Consider the following 22,412-nt stretch of genomic DNA (forward strand, 5'->3'; position numbering starts at 1 on the left):
ATAACAATTCTCATTGGAATTTTCAAACAATGTTACCGCAGAGTTAAGTTTCCTCTTTCACAATTCCCCAATATTATATACGGGATAGGATGATTTTTTTTAACCCATTACTTATTGGCTGTTATTATTTTAGTATTGATGAAATTGATCAGAGCGAGATGGTATTTGGCGAGATAAGACCGAGAATTCGCCATGGGTGTATCTGAAATTCGCCTTACAGTTGGGGAGAACCTCGAAAAAACCCAAGCAGTAATTAATCTAAACGGGAATCGAAACCACGCTCGACAGCAGCTCTGAACCAGCAGACAAATGAGTCTGCCGCCTGAGCTACGCCGGTGGCCGGTAGGTTGGTATAACTGCTTCGATGTATAGTTCTGTTTCCTCTAGGTGTACCAGCATTGCACTTTTGGAATTCGTTCTGATGTTATTCTGTACAACTTTCTAATCCAATGATGATTGTTTATTTAATTTATATTCAGTTTACAAAATCTATAATTTTTATCTAATTCCTTGAATTATTGTAGCACCCTTTAATTTTATTGTTTTTGAGAAAATTATATTTTATTTTCACTTTCTTCTGAGTAAACATAAATTCTATTCATATAGGCCAATAGTAGGAACATTAGCGCCATCAGGATTTTAAATTTAGTTAGCATTCGGTTGCGCAAAATTGAATTAAGATGGATAAATATTTTTCATTGTGCTTCAAGCCATTGACATTGTTGGTTACTTTAGTAGTTGCGTGGTGTAAATCTCCAGTCTGTCGCGCAGGCGGTATGGGTTCGAATCATGGTCAAGCCTGGAATTTTGACATATAACTAATTACTTATTTATATTCGGCCAACCGTTTGATAACGATGTAAAAAAGTGTTACATTAGAATCGTTTCTAACTTTCTGAACAAATGAGCATAGCGAAACTAAAAGTATACCACTGTGTAGACAAAGAAGTCCCGTAACTGTAAACATCAACAAGAAAATCAGCCGGACCTTCAAGGCCGGTGATACAGGTGGGGAAAAACATGCCTCGAAAACTGTGTTCCAGTTACTATTTTATGCTCGTAACTCCTTAGATATCTGAACCGATTCGGACGTTTGAGGAGTCAATCGATGGAATGCGATGAGATCGACTAAATCAGCGGAAGACAGCTTCAGACTGTGTGACGTTCGTGGAGGAAGAGCACATCCCTCATTTCGTATGACGTCAGGTGAGAGCATCGTAATGCAAAGTTGCTTACATAAACGGCGTTTCTTTGAGTTAAGAGAAGAAATAGCATTATTCATGACTAGTCTAAATCAGCCTGTCCCCGAGTTGCAAGAAAAAACCTGAATTTGTGACTTGGCTTTCCATGCGGATTTAACAGATCGCTTAAACGATTTAAATACCTCACTTCAGGGCAAGGGTCTCATGTAACAGATATGTACTATAAAGTTGAAGCGTTAAAATTGTCATTGGCTCTATGGATAAATCAACTGCTGGCTGGAAACTGAGCATTTTTCAAAGTTATCCGGACATTAGTCTCTCTGAAGAATATGTGCAAATTCTATAAGATCTTCTTTGCCAGTTGAGTCGAAGTTTTAAGATGTAGAACAGTTTCTACTATATTTCAGCTCTTTGCAACCACTTATTCCCCAGATATCAAAGATGTTCCTAGCAGATACCAATTGGAACTGTAAAATTTACAATGTGACGATTTGTTGAAGGACAAATATAAACACAACAAGGACTTGATTGACTTGAACAGGAATTTCTACCAAGCCAGATTCCCGAGACTGTATGCATTTGCTGCACAGGTATTATGCATGTTTGGTTCGTATGGTTGTATCCGAACAATTTTTTCTGTTATGAAACTTGCTAAACCTAAATCAAGAAGTACCTTGTCAGATCACAACCTAACATGCAGTCTTAATTATATATTGCCCAGTCATTATGTCCCAATATTGATAAATTAGTTAAAGAAAAAAGAAACAAATAAATGCAGAAAAATGTCAACATAATTCATCGTTCTGTGCCTTCTTTCAAATTACAGAGGAAAGAAAATGTAGTTTGCATGTATTTTTTCATAAAATACAGCAAAGGTTTAATTATTTCTAATTATTTTTAAACACGTTGTGTGATTGCAGTCATTATAAATAAAGGATAGCTTGACGGACAGATGAACGTGCATAATAAAAACTTGTATTATTTTACTATATATTTGTTTCGCCAAATTAACTGAAATGAAATACTATGTGACTATTAGATACAGGAAAGTGTCCAGCATATGAGACTGTCTTTGCTATAGATTTATTTTCGCATAATAGAGCAGAAATTGAATTATTTATAATCAGAACACAAGATGTGCAACTGAGTTACCATTACCATTGGAATATCCAGGCATTGAACTGTGTTATGAACGCAGATCATTTTTATTTATCACCTAAATCACTGCTACCTGCACGCCAAATACCCTCTCCACCCTCCCTGCAAACTGCTGTCCACATTTCACAGACCCTGCACAGACGTCAAATGCGAGACTGCAGAGCGGAGAGAGGTGACGTCACAGTGCTGTATCCTGTCCTGGTCTGGACTAAATGAACAAGGATAACATGATCCGGGGTAAAATAGACCCTCAATAAATTTTCATGATTTTCTTAACTTCGAAATTCAAACATCGAGAGAATGCAGAAGTGGAGACGAGCACAAACAGTAGAAAAGGACATCTCAAGACGAATCAAACAAGCCCAAGACCACCGCAGCGGAGTAGAAGAGAAGGCAGGGTGAGCGCAAGAGAGCGGCGCGTACAGAAGCGCCGTGATCTCTGTGGCAGCCATCTACTGTACAAGGTGTATGATAAGTCTCTCCCTATTTTAAATGGTTATAATTTATTTATTTATGAATCAATTCTGTTAAAACTGGCGCCATTACACTCTCCATTCATTGAGGTTTATTTTTCTTTCGTTTGAATGCCGCCTGTAGTGAGTGTGGAAGAGCGGGCCAGAATAGCGGCTCGTTATGAAGTCTGGGGATCTGACGAGTGCAAAGGTAGTGGAGTGCTGAATGTGATTTCCATGCAACACTAGATGCAAAAACAATTAAAAATTGCTATCAGAAGCTGTTAACAACAGGCAGTGTTGACGATGCAAGGAGATCAGGAAGATCAATTTCGAGGAGACCAGAGAATGTTGTCAGAGTTCGTGATATGATCATGAGGAGCCCTAAGAAATCACTGCGTCAAGGAGCTCGTGAAAGTAGTCTTTCACGTTATGCAGTTGCAACCATTCTTATGAAAGATCTCTCTTTTAAGCCATGGAAGCCACATTACGTGTAGCAATTGTTTCCTGACGACTGTGACAGAAGAATGGAGTTTGCAGAAATATTTTTGGGTTGGAATGATGATTGGTCCGAACTTTTTGAGAACATTCTGTGGTCTGATGAGGCAGTGTTTCACATTGATAGCTTTTTAAACTGGCACAACTGTCATTATTGGGCACTCGCAAACAATATCCGATGTGATCAACAATGTTCCACGATCACATACCAGTTCGCTTAAGGAAATACGTCGAGAATACCGGGGCTTACATGGAGATTTAACAGGATGTCAAACAAAACCTCAAGGAATGTGTTTCTAACAATACAAGTTCTAAACAATTTCGTTAATAAATAAAGAAATTATAACAATTTAAAAATAGGAAGTGACTTATCACATATCCTGTACATCGCATCGGCTCAAACAGTGAGGTACTGTTAGTTTGTAAGCACACTCTATAGTTACAGACTCTGTAAACCATTCATTCAACCAACAAAGAAACGTCAATAAATTCTTCGGCTCACTTCACTAGTGAGCCACTGTTGTTTTTTTTTTTTTTCGTAGAAAAGTTCATAGTGACACTTATGGCGGACAAGTTCGCATTTGGGGTTTTTCTCAGGGTTCTCCCGCTTCTCCACGTTAGAAATAAATCTCATTCCAACCGATCACCATTCCATCATCATTACATAGCAGTTCCCGATCCCGCTGGCGATGCACGGTAAAAGCGCCGTTGGCTGCTCGAAAAGTGAATACTCAGCGAACCTTAGCATAGTTAGCTGGTGTTGGTTAGAAATGCCTCTAGCTGGAAGTCAGCGTAATAATCCTCTTAAGGCTTGGTTTTTCTGAACCGACGCATGCGAGATCCGAGGTGTGAGGCCCGCCTCGCACAAATCCGAACTACACAAGAGATAGTGAGTGGTTTCTATAACTGCGAGGTCTGTGATGCAATCATTCTGTCTGTGATATTATGGTCTGTGCTGTTATGGCGGTATAGGCTTGATACTGTACAAGTAGTTAAAACAAATATTTCGACTAGGCATTAAAAGTTAGTGCCGATTATAATACGATGCTTCATTTTCCTACTCATCACCTACATGCGAAATGAAAATAAACAAGTTGAAGACAAAATGCAAAGCAGTATTATGAGATTAAATCGTGAACACTATCAGGTTACGTTCTCTTTTAGAGAAGCTGGAAAGAAATTTGTGAGAAATATTTGAGAGGTCAATACAAAAGTAATCGGATTAATTAGTAGTTTGAGTTGAAAGTGTTCTGAAAGTTTGAGTTGAACTTTCAATATTTGTATGGCGTGGTGGAGTAAAGCACAAGTTAATCTTGGGATGGCCTCTAGTTCATAGAAGTCTTCATGCTATTACTGTACCTGAACAGAGTTACTAATGAAAGAAATTTTGGGAGGGAAGCACTATGACCCAGTACTGCGAACTTACAAGATCTACTGCGCTAACCCTGAAGCTAGGCGCATTCCCAAATCCACACGGCTGACTACACTAAGGTTCGTTGCGTACCCAGGTTTCGAGCAGGCAACTCCACTCGTCCCTAGGCCAGCCCCTCCGTGCGTCGTCAACGTGCGTTCGGGGAATGCTATGGAATGATGACGAAATGGAGAAATGTTGACAGAATGATGTAGATGCCTAATATGAGGAAACGGGAGAACCCCGAGAAAAACTCCAATTGTGACCTTGTGCATCATAAGTGTCAATGGCATTTTTCAATGAAAAATCATAGGCCTGACTGGGACTCTAACCCCGACTGGCTGCGTGAAAGGCTGATCACTTAGTTACCGCAGGGGTGAGCTAATAATGAAACTTTTTGGTATTATGTTAAAGGTTCTCTTCTTTCGCCTGGTCATTATTTACAGTTCTGTTTCTTACCATGCAAATTATGTATGTTATGTTATGTTATGTTATGTTATGTTATGTTATGTTATGTTATGTTATGTTATGTTATGTATCCAATACCTACCCACTTCACTTTACGGTGCAAATTATTATTATTATTATTATTATTATTATTATTATTATTATTATTATTATTATGCAGGACTTATAAGAATGCTGCGCGTGATGGAGCGCTACTATTGTGTTTACGTCCATGTATCGGTCCTATCAGCGAGTGGGGAGAGAAAAGGTACTATCTATGTTAAAATATTATGCACAGCTGAAGACGAAAAATGCGGTATATTAAAGAAAAAATTATTCCTTAATTTTAAATTCAAAATACGGGTATCATCATGTCATTTTTGCTTGCCATGCCTGTTGAACTCTCACTTGCAGTATCTGTGGATTTTTTTTTTACATTTCATGGCAATTAATAAACTTATGCATATGTGGTGTACTTTTATTATGGTGGCGGTGTATCACGTCATAGGCTATGTTACCTTCACCATATCGATAAAATGTTAATATAAATTAATAGTAAGTATATGTATAGTAATTAAATTTAACGGAACATTCATAAAAAATCAATCATCGGTAACAAATTCTTCACTTTACCTCTTACTTACTGGCTTTTAAGGAACCCGGAAGTTCATTGCCGCCCTCACATAAGCCCGCCATTGGTCCCTATCCTGAGCAAGATTAATCCAGTCTCTATCATCATATCTCACCTCCCTCAAACCTCTACCTGTTATAATATACATAATGATAATGAAGAAATTAATAAAAACCAATCGATATCGCATTCTTGACTCTACACCTATTTATTACAGTTTACAATACGATACCAATGATCAAATTCATAAAAATCAATAATCGGTAAAGAAAAGAAACGCCTATCCACAGACAAACAAATTAAAACAAAGAATATCTGTAATAGAAAGCTTAGACCTGACAAGCCATGATCCAAAACAAATACTGTACGCAGTCTTACATTTATTTCACTTCCTACATCTCCACATATGATTCACCTTTTTATGATACTCAGACGCTGTAATCAATTTCATATTTCCATTAGGCCTACAACGAACACAAACACAATTAGCACAAGGAGTAACAAATAGTAGAATACATAAACATAATCTATATCACTAATCGATTCATAAAAACATAAGTATCAACATTACAAAAAAAATAAAAATAAAAGAATTATGGTTTATTTACCCTCGCAACTGCAGAGGTTATATCAGTGTCGCCGGTGTACCGGAATTTTATCCCGCAGGAGTTATTTTACATGCCAGTAAATCTACTGACATGAGCCTGTTGCATTTAAACGCACTTAAATGTCATCGACCTGAGCCAGGAACAAACCCGCAACCTTGAGCATAGAAGGCCAGCACTATACCAACTACGCTACCCAGGTTGATAAATAAAAATACATTGAAATATATTACAATCACCAATCGCGAACAAAAAACAAAGAAATAACGTCAGTGATGATGTAATAAATAATTAACCATTCCAACGGAACTAACGGTACCTAATATCGTATAATATACCAGATCCAGAAATTGTTTTTAAAATTAATCTCTCATACTTGTGACGTCATTGTCTCCCCATCCAAACCCCACCATTCCCACGTAGGCCTAATTATATTGTGCAATATTTGATATAAATATTCCAAATTATTACGTAAGGAAAGTAAGAAGCATTTATGCTGTTTTAAAACTGAGTCGAATAAGCATAGTCCATAAATGTCCAACTGTATCTTAGTCAATTATCACAATTCTTCACATAAAAGTATTTGGGTTCGATTCCGAAGAAGTTCTGTGAGACATAGTTTAACTGAAAAGAAACATTGAAAACAATTATAATCAAAATTATTCTACAGTATTTCCTCCATTTTCAGCTTTGCTTTCCATACGTACACTGATTACTAGGGACCGTATTTGTCCAGGAGACTACAAGGTTAGTTATTACTGGAGTTTTTACTGTAACGGATGAGCACGTGCATATAGCAAGAGAAGTACTTCTGTCTGCTCACGCGAATCCTGTTTTGTCAAGTTGAGCAGAACAAAACATGAATTTAACAATTACACCAATATTTACAATTTATATTATTTAAACTATGTACACTAGAATACGCTATTTTTACTATTTACATTATGATAAAGAATGTGGGCTTATATTTATTAAACATTATTTACACTATTGTGTACAGTAGTATTGTAACGAAATGTATTTTATTTCATAATACTATAGGCTACTTATTTTGTGAATAGTGTATAAAGGGGCTTTAGGCATTGACTACTTTCAAAAGCCGATTGTCAAAAAGATTACTTTTCATTTCTAGAACATGATTTTTTTCCAAATAATTTATAACTTTTGCAGAATATGATTTTTATTTTTCATGTATCAATTGTCCTGCATTATTAAATATCATTTCCTTTATAAAAATTGTCTTATTAAAACACCTAAATTGTAATTGTTTAACTCTTGGAACTACACGTAACTAAACACATACATTTTGCTGTTATTATTATTATTATTATTATTATTATTATTATTATTATTTCGTTGTTTTCTGCGTTGTTGTTATTTATATTTGCTGTACAATTTTATACTAGTTGAGTGGAAGAGAAAGCCTTAACTCTGCTAGTGAAAATAAAATGAAGAAATAATTTAAATTGTAGGAAACATCAGTGTAGCATCAGTATATATCACTATAATGCATTGTAAATAGTCTATCAGGTCTAATTTTGAATCATGAATAGAATGTCAACTTCAGCACAAACAAGATGCTGTGGAATGCGTCAAATATGACGTCACGTCAATGTAGTCTATGGACAGCTAACCTTATATCTGTACGCCCTGGGACAAAATACGGTCCCTACTGATTACTATTTTCGTAATTTCTTCTTCCAACAAAGCTTCGTGTTGCCAGTGCAATAGCATGGCCTCCTTGTTCTCCCGACATTACTCCGTTAGACTTTTTTTCTTTGAGGCTATGTCAAGGACATTGTTTTCCACAAGGCGACTGACCTCAACAACTTACGTGATCGCTTTGCGAAAGCAGTATCAATTATCACACCAGATGTACTACACAGAACCTAGACTGAAATTGTTCAAGCTGCCGAGGGGGCTCATGTAGAAACCTATTGTTGACTGAGTTGTACTTCCTAATGAAGGTGACAAAAATGCCCTCGCACTTTTTTTTAGAGGCGGTTGAAAGCAGGAAAGTTCGATAGGGCAATCCGGTATATCTAGAAATTAATTGGCCCAGAGTGATGGTCGGCTGAACGAATGGTTGAATGTATAGATGAGTGGGTGGATAGGTAGGTGGATTTTTAGTTTAGAACATAGTTGTAAATACAAAGTGTCTTTCAATCTGAAGAATTTTTGTATACAAAGTTTTAAGTATTAAAATATCTGAATAAAATGACTGGTAAAAATTGGTAAAAAGTTAGTTACTTAAAAGCAAACTTGGCGTAAGTACTATAATATATTTTATTTTGCAATCTTTTGCATTTGAAGTTGGATAAGTAGACCACTTGATTATCACCTAAGTTCATTTCGCATTTCTAGTCTGATGTGAATTTTCGTAGAATCCCTCTTTAAGAATTGTCGTTCAAATATATAAAAATATGATATGGATGATCAGCATTACGCCGTTTTTTTTTTAATTTGCTATATTCGAACGATATGAACGTTTGTAGGAATTGTAATATCATGAATTGAAGTAGAAGCAGTTTACGAGAACTTAACTGCAAAAAATGTGTTCGGATTTCATCTTTTCTTAAGTAGGCCGACGATTTCGTTCTTGAATTTTGGTTTACCAAAATGACTTGACTAATGTTTCATCCTACCAGGAATAGAATATGATTGGTGGTTCCGCCACTGCTGATATAAACAACTACACGCTACACGGTGCGCCGGGCCAAAAGGCAACCAATCCGACACGCGAGGCCATTGGATAGACTAAATAATATGACGCAGAAACTACTGCAGTATGTAGAGACTTTATATTGAAGTACTATTCAAAAGATTAAAATAAATTAATTAGGTATTTAAATTTTAAATTTTACAGTTCAGTACATCAACAAGTGGATATTTAAATTATGCATAAAATGATGAATTAAACGTAATTTGAAAGTAGATAAATAAAATGTTGGCTTTGTTTTAATTGCCCATTATTGTATTTAACAAAAATTCTTAATATTTCGCCTTAAAATAATTCTAAAAAATTCTATATAATAATACAACATACATAATGTTACTTAAAGCGGTGCACACATTCCTGTCACTAATGTTATTTGAGATTGATGCTTTCTAGACTCTTCTCACTCTCTATCATGGGGCAAAATTAATTCTAATCTTTCATAGAAATAAATATTTGCACGTTCTTAACACATTTTACTCTGAAATCGTATTTTTCCCTTCTAAAGGAAGTTTTGTCAGGTGCATGTTTCGCCCTTCTGGCCTGCCGACCTTGGGAATGTGAGCGCTTCAACCAATCACATCTTCTGTCTTTTATGCTTGACCAATAGGATGGCGTTTTACTGCACTCTCTGTCCAGGGTCAACAAATCTTCGCAGCTTTAGTAAAAGAGCCGACTTTTCGAGCAGCCATATTGAAGCAGCCTAACACTGTCGTGCAGCTATTATAAATGAAATAAAAGTCTCGAGTGTCAAAGAGTGTTTAATAAATTTGATTGCTTAATTCATATCTGTGTGATTTAAGTGTTTTCTGTGATTCGAGGTGTGAGAGGAACATCGCTTGAATTCCATAAACTTGGTGTGTTTTGGTGTGGTTGATTATCAGGACCTTGAAAACTAATGGATTGCACGATTGAAGGGAATGTGTAGAGGAACGGATTCAGAATGCCGGCAACTTGTTCAGGTAAAAGACAATAATTGTATCTATACTTGGCATTGATTTTTATGTATTGGCAGCATTGCTTAGTTAACGTGAACTGTGTTGATCAATACCAGTCAAATTTGTTTACTGATGTTAGGTTACTTTTGAACCTGTAGTTTCACATAGTACACCACATTTTCTAACCTACACGACCCCCAAATGTAATGAATAACTGATTTTTGCAGTGTATTTAATTAGAAACCATGAAATTAAAGTAGCGATATATGTTATAGGTTATTCAACCCCTGTTACCAACTTTATAGATTGCAACAGGAGAGAAATATTTCACAATAACATGTCTCCACTTTTAAAATTTTTTTAATATTACCTCTTAATAATGTTATTAAAACGTATGTAATAGCATTTTTGTCTGACTAACCTGTTCTACATAGGTAACTTAGGCTACTTAAATCTACAATTAGTTTCAGTATTCAGCTAAGTGACTGTATTATCAACTCCCCTTTCATGAAATGCTTGATTTATCAGTATTTCTCTCTGGTTGTCATATTGCTACGAATTGTGTCATTCAGTATTATCTCATATTGTATGAAGTGACTGAATCACCTCCTCTGACATTTGATTGAAGCAATTGTATGGTGGTGGGGAAGTCTGTTTGTTGACATCTGTTATACACCAAAACATGATCCATGCCAACTTTATTTAAAATGAGGAGAAACCAAAATGAGACCAGTTTTAAATGTTAAATCATATATCAAGTAATAAGACAGAAGTATTTTGAGGCAATAGTATGATGATAAGTTGCTTGTTACTAGTGTCGCCTAGTTGAGAGGAAATAAAATAGGATTCACCTTAAATTAAAGTGAAATTATAAGAAACTGCACTTTCATTTCCGTACGAATTCGTAAACTGTCAAAATTAGTGTTATAACCTCACTTTTTTGTTCCTTCTACAACGTGTAGCCTATACTTTCTGCCTTTCATATACCCTAACCTCCAAATCTACAAAAATGATTCTGAATTGCAATGATGATAGTGTGAAATTTGTCGATATTTAAGTATAATAGCATATATAATTCTTATTTGTGTTACATTTTCAACAAGTCAGAATATTCTTTGATCATTAATCGCTTAAGTAATTACATCGTTAAGTGATTTATTTTAATGAGAAATAGGCCTAATAGATTTTGATGGTATTCCTTTATGAGAGTATTATGAGATTTGATGATTTTCAATCCTGACATTCAATCAGCAATGCTGATATTTTTGAGTGACTGAAATGTCATATAACTTAAGTCTAAATAGCACATAATTCACTTTTTCTTTAGCCTAGTTACTTATATTGTTGCTGTCATAATATAGGTTGGCCTATATATTTATCTAAAGAATAAATAAATGAGTAGCTACGTCCATTTATTTGTCAGTGTCAAATATATTTATATTTCCTACAAGTAGATATAATTTTCCTTCGTCTGACTTTGTTATCAGCAAGTGTACCCAATGATAACGTTAGAATTACCGAACACATAGTCTATGTGCAAATTAAAAACACGATTTTTGCCAATTTGTAATTAATGTGTTGTGACCTAACTCACCTGAACCTAACCTTACCTGATCTAAAACAAAGCAGAAGAAATTGTAAGCGGAACAGTAGAAAACATAATTATGGACTGTGACAACTGGCCTACATAAAACATTGTAATATTATTCCACTGATTATTAGGTTATCTTTGTTTTTGCTGTTTGTATTGTTTATGGAGTTTGGTATCAGTCAGTAACTATACCAGTAGGCCTACTCGTTGTACATGACTATGAGCTATGTGTTGGCGACGTTTCACTTCCATGATAGGTAAACATAAACTCTGTCTCAATGTCAGTTCCTATGGCTACCTTTTCTGGGTTAAGTTAACTTATAACTTGAATTTGTCCCTGTGCAGCATTGACATAAATATTAGGTTAAGCCATCTTACATTTCTGTATCTTGTTTTAGTATGATCCATAAAAATAGCCAAACAGACCAAATTAAACGTACCTGTCTAACAATTCAACTATAAACACTATAGCAAAGGAAAACCAAAAGCATGTACCGTAAGTTAGTATTACTCTGTAATGGAACATGTTGTTCATTAATAAAAATATACATAGGCCTATATACGTACGTATACTGAGTGGTGATATTTTTCTGTGTGAAAAACTAGAATAACTAAAGCATTTTTTTTATAGATTACTACCTTCTTCATTATAAGTAAATATCTAAAGTCATCAGTGTTCAAAATTTTGATCACATCCGTTTCATATTATAAAATATTTTTACTGTAAACCAAGATACTATATTATCAACTCATTGTTTAATTAATCACTTAGAGGCAAAGTTAGAATAAATATCCCGATTAGGCCTAGTTATATCTTTACTTTTCTGCCACACTTTTTCTGACTGTAACTAATTTACATAGGGTAGGTCAATGTTCCTTGTGAATTGGGGGCCTACATGGAATGATAATTATGTACAATGGCAATTCTCCGTTGATTCGGTGTGTCATCAATTTTAAAGAACCAATTAGTAACGGTGAAGTTATATTTTTGAATAATATCTATTGTGAATTCCCCAAATTTTCAGTGTGTATTGTGTTATTCCTGTTATCTTACTTGAATGGTTCAAATTTGCTCATTCTTTCTTTTGCGAATTGTCTCATTTGTAATTCCATTGCCGCCATTGTACTGTAGTACATAGCCTACACACATTATGAATAATTTTTTTTCTTTTATTTTTCACTCAGTCATTCATTTAGTGTTCTGCCTAAGGGCAGGTCTTTCACTGCAAACTCAGCTTTCTCCAGTCGTTCCTATTTTCTGCTTTCCTCTTTGTCTCCTCATATGATGCATATATCTTAATGTCGTCTATCATCTGATATCTTCTTCTGCCCCGAACTCTTCTCCCATTTACCATTCCTTCCAGCGCATCCTTCAGTAAGCAGTTTCTTCTCACCCAGTGACCCAACGAATTTCTTTTCCTCTTCCTGATCAGTTTCAGCATCATTCTTTCCAGCACAGCTTCATTTCTTATTCTGTCTGTCCACTTCACACGTTCCATCTTCTCTAAATCCACATTTCAAATACTTCTATTCGCTTCTCTTCACTTCGTTGTAATGTCCACGTTTTTGCCCCATACAATGCCACATATTTTTCACTAATGGGTATAAATAACTAGGCTACCCATTAGTAAAAAATAAAAATTTAAATAAACCAACTAAGGAAAAAAAAAATGTATTTGAATGATTTTATAAAACAAAAAATGCTTCATTTTTTTACACACAGCCTTGATTAAAAATACTTACTTTTTATAGTTCATGCCTTCTGTTATGAGGTGAGAATACCAGTTTCTTACTTCAAGTTACACCAACTTTAATTTATATTACAGTAAATTAGAATGCAATGTCCAGTCTTATAGTTAGTACAGTATTTGATACGTGTGTGTTGTATTCTCAAACTAAAGCAATCATTAATCTTTAATAGTGTTTGTCACATTAAATATATCTAGGCAACTTTTGTTATCTTGATTACAGGTACAGTACAGATTTTATTAATGTTTATTATTTTTAGGGGCATTATTTACATTTGTGTCATAAACGTATTAATTTGACTGTTTTAAAATATTATAATAAACGTAAAAAGTTTATATTTCAAGAGTTTCGTGAGTATACCTATACGGTTTAGTCAAGGCTTTAAGTACCCTTTGGCCTTTATTCTTTATATAGCAAGAACAGAAAAATTCAAAACAATATTCCACGATTCCACATCTTTATGAACTATATATTATTTATAGTACCCCAGTGTAATTTTCATAGTAAGTTTCTTTTTGGAAATATAAGTATATATATCTTAATCAGTCAGTATCCTGATGACCTTAACTACACCAGAATGAATAAATAAATAAAAAAATCATATAGCTAGCTAACTAATACGGAAACCAACAAACGAGAACTACAAGAACCTGGTGCAAATTAGCATATCCCTTCTAGCCAGAACTGTGAGATTTCTGATTGAAATGTGGTCTGTAGTATAATAATGGCTCAATATTCTGTAATTGTTATAAACTTCTGAAATATTAGGTAAGACATTAATTGAAATGCAATATTGCAGACCACCATTAGGCTACAGGTGTGGTATTCTAATACTCTGATGATGGTACGTGTATTACTCCACCGAGGCAAGTGGAGTCACTGGCATAATGTGAACTATAGCGATGGCACTATATGAACACAGGAGCAGTATAAGTGGTACTCCGGGCTGCAGGACTCCACTGGCCTCAGTCGAGTAATAGTTCTGAAATACTGGAGACAAAAATTCCAAATACACTGTATAAAACTCAAATTTTTCTTCTGAATAACTTATTGTAAGTCTTCTTGTGATTATGTATAAATAACTTTTAGAATGTCTTCAGAAAACCCTACTTTAAGAGTGAAATCTGTGTTAGTAAGCAACACTATCTTATCATTTTAAGAACTTTTAGAATTTTCTTTTTTTTTTCTCTGAGTATGACAAATCAAGCTTATGCCTTCGAATCACATGTTGGTATATTTTCTCTTATCTTCCCTAATACATGAATTGCTGGTTATAGAGAGTTAATATAACTGTACTGTTAACGTGTGACATGATTAAATATGAAGTGAAGTTGATGAAAATAAGGGCATATTTCAAGATCAGTTAGTCGATCAATGAGTAGAATTTAGTACATTTTTTTTTCTGTTTGATTGTTTACCATTCTTGTAATTTGTCATGCCAGTTGAATGGACAGGCCACGGAAGGGATTTGAATTCACTTGCTGGAAGGTAGAGTGAAACTGATGAAGTGTAATGTGGTTCCTGGTATTTGGCAGATTTCCTTTCCAGCCTTATTTTACCATTGCTCTGTTATTTTTACATTGTACCACCTTCTTGGGGTAGTGATTAGCTTGCCTGACTATGAACCAGAATGTCCTGGCTTCAATTCCCGTCTTTACCCAAGAAATATGTCTGGAGTGTATAGTGTGGTACAGGTCCACTGAGCCTTATGATAAGAAAAATTGGACAGTCATTATAGGTGGAGGAACTCTAAAATAAAAAAGTTGATTAATAGCACCTGTTGGGACTGGAATCACTTACTATGCAGCACCCCGATGCCGTGTGGTGGTTACAAACTTGACTAGTAGGTGCAGATATTTAGCTTTGCTCTATCCCCTCGTGTGGCTGTAGCACCATTTAATTAGTTGTTATTGTCACATCTTAATTATATTCACAATTCGTCTAGATTAAGTGTCAGTAAGAAATTGTAAAGTTACGTACTTTTAATAGAAGTTCATGGGTTTTGATCATGACACATGCATTGCTGTATCTGCTGTTGAATAAATGCAGTTATTGAAAATCATTAAAATTTAAAGCATTACTTCTGCCTTCTGATAAATGTAACTAAGATGAATTTTCTCATATGGAGTAGTATTAACAAGAACCATGAATTATGAGCACGTGAGTTCCATTATGTAATTTAGAAAAGTGAATAGATTACTTAACTTAAATATAATTATGACAAAAATTTTTTTCATGACACTTTCATTATAAAAATACCAGTTTTTTTCTTGATAGGAAATGAGTGTATTATGTTACAAATATTACATAAATTAACTTATAATCTGTTTCTTGTACCTGTGAAATTTCATTATCTGTCACTTTAAGTTCAGTTATGACTAATCGTTTTCCACTGTCTGTTGGACATAGTAATTGTGTAAGGTTTATTGGAATACCTTCGATTTTACAACTTTTTTTGTATATGAATGACTTCTGTTTTTGTGTGTGTGTATGTGTTTTTGTGCGTATGTGTGTGTGCATGTGGAAGAGGGGTACCTAGGTCAATTGGATAAAGTCCACAAGTATTCTTCATGTAGATATGTGCAGTTAATTGTGTCTGCAGTCAGTAGTCAGGTCCATGAACACATAACGGTGAGAATATTCACTTTATGAATAAGTTAATAGTGACTAGGCCTAGATAAATGATCGAATTTGGTAATGGTAACTGGAGTACCCTAAGAAAAGTGCTTGCTCGAACTCAGTCCTTGTGCACAAATCCCACTTTGATTTTAACTCAGACCTGTTAGTAATGATTCTTTGCTATCTAGAATTTAAAAGTGGTGGTAAACAGATACCTCTAATTGTCAGTTTCTTGTTTTTGTAAAATTATTTTAAATGTGGAGAAATATAACTCTTAGTAGCGAACTTCTTTTTGTTTTTAAATGTAAAATTATTAGGTAATCCAGATCCCAGTTCAAGTGACTGATCACTAGATCTCGGATTTTTAGACTCTAAAAATATAGATTTTGGCACCGAAAATAGGCTTTAAAAACTGTAAAATAGGTTCTAAAAATGCTATTTTAGGCTTTACAAAATGTGCAATACCACATAAGTTAATATCACTATCATTAACAGCAAAATGGATGTTAGAAATATGAAATTAATAAAAGAAATAAAGTTAATTAGCTATATTAAATTTATTTATAGACCACAAAATAAAATTATTGTCATGTTTTTACATTATTTGATGCTCTCATTCTCCTGGTGCTATCTTATTCGTAGTTGACATTGAAATACATCACAATTATTTTCTTTTATAGATTTGAGGTGTTAAACTGCATCTTTTATCTGAAAGAATCATTTTGTAATCTGAAACAGACCTTTCAACCGACACTGACGTGATAGATGGGTATTTTAACTTAGCTATATTTGCCATGCTTATTTGTTCCAGTAGATCTACACCCTCCCCATTCATAACATCACGTAGGCCTACACTACTCAGAATTGAAAATTTAGGATATTTTTCTTATTATGTTACTCCATTTATCCCTAATCCCTTAATTATTGAAATTTTTTCCTGAAGGGATTTCTACTTTGCTTCAAGTTTCGTTATACAGTGAGACAGAAATGAAAATTTTGATTGGATGTAAACAATATCCCTCTTCAATTTAGGCAATTTTAGACTCAAAGAACACAAAATAGGTATTTTTAGGCACAGTTAAACTCTGCCAGGTGGTATAACTTTTCATGAAATGTGTACCTGCATCATTGGATTTTATTTATTCTTTCAGGAAAAAATAGGCATAGAACCTAAAATTCCAGGTCTACTGATCACAATAGTGATCACTGAAGTGTCTATCATGTCGAAATGTAATTATGCGAATAATATTGATGTATTCATTTCTTGGCATTGAATTGTGACAGAGGATGTTCTTGGATGTAAGAGAATAAATAGTATTGAAAGAAGTATATACATTAATTACACTTAAATTAAGCTCGGAAACATTCAATTTGATCTATACATTTATTTTACGGGTAAAATGTGTAGTCATAATTCAATAACATGGTGTCAGTGTGCTCAAATGTTTCACGAAGTTTATTGTTCATTGATAGCATATTGTGTAGGCCTACTGAATGAAATTGTTAGTGTGTGATATTCGTGACTTTAACAAGTGGAATTTCAAGAAATTGACATTCCATACTTTTTCTTTATGGTCGAGTTTTCTTAAATTTAGGGAATAGAACTTGTTGCATTGGGCCGTATTTATTTTACTTTAAAGTCGTGTGTTGTTCTCGATTAAAAAGCAATATAAAGTTTTTATTAATTCAAAGATAGGTACTGGACTTAGAAATTAATTTTGAATCCTCCTCCTCCTCCTCCTCCTCCTCCTCCTCCTCCTCCTCCTCCTCCTTCTTCTTCTTCTTCTTCTTCTTCTTTTTCTTCTTCTTCAATAAACTACCGGTAGTAGTACAAAGGATAAAGTGTATAATTTGTGTAAATAAGACAACTTTTCGCATAAAAATATAAATAAGTAAAATCTGAACTTTCAGGCTGGAATTTAACTGCAAAATATGTAAAATTACTGAAGTAGTTCACATTAGAATTCACATCTTTATAAACTGAGGTAAATTTCATTGCCGGTACTTACATGCGTTTATAAAATATAGTTCTTAAATTATTATAATGTAATTGTAAATGGCAATGAGTCAGATTGGAGTTGTGAATTACATGATGTCTGCTAGTGATTGTACTGGAGAGGGAGAACTAACACGTTGTGTCTTATGTAATGCTGTGACACTTTCACTTCATTCAGTAGCCTCCAGATTAAATTGCACAAAAGGAAATAATAAACAAGCTTGTATCATTAACTTTAAACCCGTTACAAAAACAAAACTAGTGTATGTCTTTTTAGGAGATGGTTTATAATTAGAACCTGAAAATAATTCGGTTTGTTTACTCATGCTGTGCTTATTTATGTTGACTGAACTAGATATTTAATATTGATTAAATTACGTTATAAGTTTTTTTATGTTCATTGAAAGAGAAAATATTTACATATTTATTTATACCGTGTGTATTTATGAACTTGATGCTTTTATTAGAGCAAATATTTGTTGTTCTCCTTTACCCAGTATTAATTTCGCACGCGCCTTGTGTTTTAAATTCCAAGACATCAGTTTTCGTGGCGAAGCATTGTGTAATACAGTTACGACAGGAAATGGTTATCCTAGTGCTCTTGTCATGAAAATTGCAAAAGGAACACACGGTGGTGCGTACTACGGCAGGTGCGCCAGCTGTGCTTTTTTATGTCGGTTGGGGGAAGTAGCCGGGTTGATTTAAATACCATAGCATAATATTATTTGTAGTATGTATGGTACATTGTACTGCCCTCCTGAAAGTCGACGGCTGGTTGGCATCATCTTGCGTGACAGGATCGAAGCGCCAATGTGCGGTGAGGGCATGGACTCCGTCTTGGTCGACGACTTCCTGGGAGCTAGCTCTCTCTATCGTCCATTTTAGATACTGAATGGCGGGTTGCGAGCCGGTCTCTTCCACTATGCCAAGCACCGGCACTCCTTCGCCAGCGGGGAGTTATACGTTACGTCATCAGGAGAGTGTTTCTCGTGCCACTCGAGTCGGGCTTTCTCGTGACGAGGAGGAGGAGGAGCTGGAACAAGCCACTTTGCAGTAAACCTTCTTCCTACCATCATCTCTGTGCAGCATTAGCTTTCATCTGTTGCCGCTGTCCTTCCCCCTCTCTGTTTCCCATTGACGCGGGTTATGTAACAAGAGGATAGTAATAAGGCTAGCCGAACTAACAAAGAAAACCATGTACACATTTCTGCTAGCTGCGAGAGCGAGAGGAGATCTGTAAACGGGAACTTGACTTTTGCTTTGACATTGGTAATATTGCATACCTTCTCCTACCGTTCCCCCACCCTGGGTTACTTTTTTCCTCCGTCATGTCACGTTCTTGGCTCTTGGGCGATGACAGCTGTGTTCTTATCTGGCAGACATTTAATGGCTCGCTACCCTATGCTCCATATAATTCTACGTTCAGATGTGGACGTTGCAAATGTTAAACTTGTCGAATTTGGGATATTTTGAATTTTGTTACACCATTGATGTGGTCTTGTGTGGTAGCATAGCCCTCTCTAGTCGTGATGGCTATAGTGGTAGCCGATATAGAAGTAGTGTAGTATTCAGTGGTGTGTGTTTGCTTTAATACAAACCATATAGCCTAACTGAACTTGAGTTACTCCGCGTCGAACAGAAACGCTTTGATCATATGCAGCCAACCTTGGATGTAATAGTCATCTTTTATTTTTTTCTGTATATTTCTTAATTCTTTCTTATATCTTTCTTCAGTTCTCTTTCGTTCATATTTTATTTTTTGTAGTTTTGTGCCTTGCGGGGTCGAAATTTTAATTTATTTTCACCTTACACTACATGCAGAGTGAAAGGGGTATAACTGCATTAATTTTAAGAACAGTTAGGTTGTAAGTAACCAAAAAGTCAAATGTGATGTTGGTATTAGAATTACGGTTACCCGAAAAAGTAATAATTAGTGCCTGAAGTTTGAATCCCATATATGGTAAACTATTGGGTATTGAGCCGTATGAGTGGTAAGATATCAACGCGAAGAACAAGACGAAAAAAATATTTCGAGATTTGTAATTTCTTCGAAAATCGCTTTTGTGTAATAACATACAAAATTAACTGATTAAAACGCATTTACAGTGTGACGGAACTTTCAGGGAAACCTGGCATCTCTGTACTTAAGGGTTGCTCGACTACACTGTCTACACTACACTGTAGTGTATAGTCCATTTTATTCCACGGAGTGCAGTTTCATAGAAAGGACTCTGCCGACAGACCTTCTACTAATTGGTTGTCATAAATGTCTTCCTTACTGTGACGAAAATCTTGTCTTCGCCTGTTAGTAACCAATCACAACCCTTGGGCTGATTATCTACACTCCGTTAACTCTTCAATGAGTTCCAATGTAAGCAAAACAAATTGTATTCATCCTCCAGAAATTAGATCTGTACACACGAGACCAAAAATAATAATGATATACGTCTCTACGTGGATTTAGACCGTGCACCACTTCTCTGTGAGTAGAATGTCTTGGTGTCACTGGAACGTGGTTAATGTTTATGTTAGGACTCAAACTAAGAACGGACTATAAATGAGTTTTATTTTCAAAACTTATTCCTAACCTTAAGGAGAATGTCACGTAATCCTATGGCTAATCTTTCGAATCATGTCTCCAAAATACCATTTGCCTGTTACAAAGTTCCATCGAAGATATATTACTGCGCAGTTGATACAGCGTCGTTAAATCATATTCAACATTTTTCACTTTAGTCGTGTTCAGGCACCAGTGGTTTTTTTAATTAGGTTATTTTACGACGCTTTATCAACATTTTAGGTTATTTAGCGTCTGAATGAGATGAAGGTGATAATGCCGGTGAAATGAGTCCGGGGTCCAGCACCGAAAGTTATCCAGCATTTGCTCATGTTGGGTTGAGGGAAAACCCAGGGAAAAACCTCAACCAGATAACTTGCCCCGACCGGGAATCGAACCCGGGCCACCTGGTTTTGCGGCCAGACGCGCTAACCGTTACTCCACAAGTGTAGACTGACACCAGTTGTATTTGTCATTCCATCTACATTGTTTAATATCTTTATATTTGATCACATTTTATTATGCTTTCCGTTTACAGACTGATGTACTACATTTCCTTTATTAAGTAACTGATTAAAAATATACGATTTATATTATATATATATATATATATATATATATAAAGTAACGAAAAAAGTGGACAAAACTTCAGTATGTATTCCTCATATATATAGAAGGAAAAATGGTTATATCAACATGGATCCAGAAATGCTTGGTTTCTCACTAGGGCTTGCAAGTGCATTCCAGTACGTTTGTTTACTGGAATTATTATGATATATTCTGTTTACATTTTCTTATATGAACTGTTCAAAATTTCGACCTCCTGCCTGAATATAGGCCGCAGTTCTTCGTCTCTTCGAAATCCGAAAATGCTTGGCCTCCACGCTCACCAGATTTCAACCCATTACATATCTTTTTGTGAGAGCAATTAAAGTCGTTGGTGTATTGGCTTTCTGTAAATAATGAAGGAACTCTTCGTCAGCGGATTCTGCAAGGCTGTCAGCCAATAAAAATTGTCAAAAATTTGGGAACCTGTAACCATTTTTCATCTGTAGATATAAGGAATCCATAGCTGAAGTTTTGCCAATTTCTTTCGTTACACACTGAATATGTGTATTTTAAAATATCGTGTGAAACAAAGCAACTTTTTTTGGGTTACAGTGTAAAATGGTCCGTTGCTGGACGTAACAAGAAGGGAAGGTAGAGATCACGAAACCCTTGCCTACATCCTGAATTCTGTCCATACGGGAAAATCCTTCGAAACAGACATATCATTGGGGACATGATGGCTCAAGCTATGCGGAATTGTGGCGACGCTGTTTATGAGAAGGTTTTGCCGCTGACGGCAGTAGCAGATTTATCGATGTTATAGCATTCAGACCATCTGAGAAACACGGATTAATATTGAATTCTACTGTTCGCTTTGAATCCCATAAAGAACAGCGCTTTGGATCTCACCAAGAACAACTAGAGGAGATGGACTCTTGAGAAAAAGAACATATTATAGGAGCTTACTATCATGTACTATAAGAACTATATATATATATATATATATATATATATATATATATATAATGTTAGTTTAAACGTTGTTGGCTTAATGATTCAGGCGCGAGGAACTATATCCAAATTTTTGGTGTAGAGGAACTTTACAAGATCTGCAGATGTTACGTCTTTTAAATAGTGCAATTTCTGCACTTGAATATATTTCCATATTAAGAAATCCTTTTTGGCAGTAATTATACATTTTAAAATATTTTTGTGCAGCGGCGTACGCAAAATTTTGTCAGGGGGGGGGGGTCATTATTCAAATTGTTTACAATTTACATTATCGGTATTTTA

At 35.2% G+C, this 22,412-nt stretch overlaps 1 long non-coding RNA gene across 1 annotated transcript; it reads left to right on the forward strand.

Moving 5' to 3' along the window:
• Positions 1-9,775: 9,775 nt before the first annotated feature.
• LOC138706384 (uncharacterized) lies at positions 9,776-21,981 on the forward strand. Its single transcript, XR_011333972.1, has 2 exons — positions 9,776-10,082; positions 21,732-21,981. It is a non-coding gene; the product is annotated as an uncharacterized lncRNA (long non-coding RNA).
• Positions 21,982-22,412: the final 431 nt, after the last annotated feature.

Source organism: Periplaneta americana, chromosome 9 (genome assembly GCF_040183065.1).
Source record: "Periplaneta americana isolate PAMFEO1 chromosome 9, P.americana_PAMFEO1_priV1, whole genome shotgun sequence".
Lineage (NCBI taxonomy): Eukaryota > Metazoa > Arthropoda > Insecta > Blattodea > Blattidae > Periplaneta > Periplaneta americana.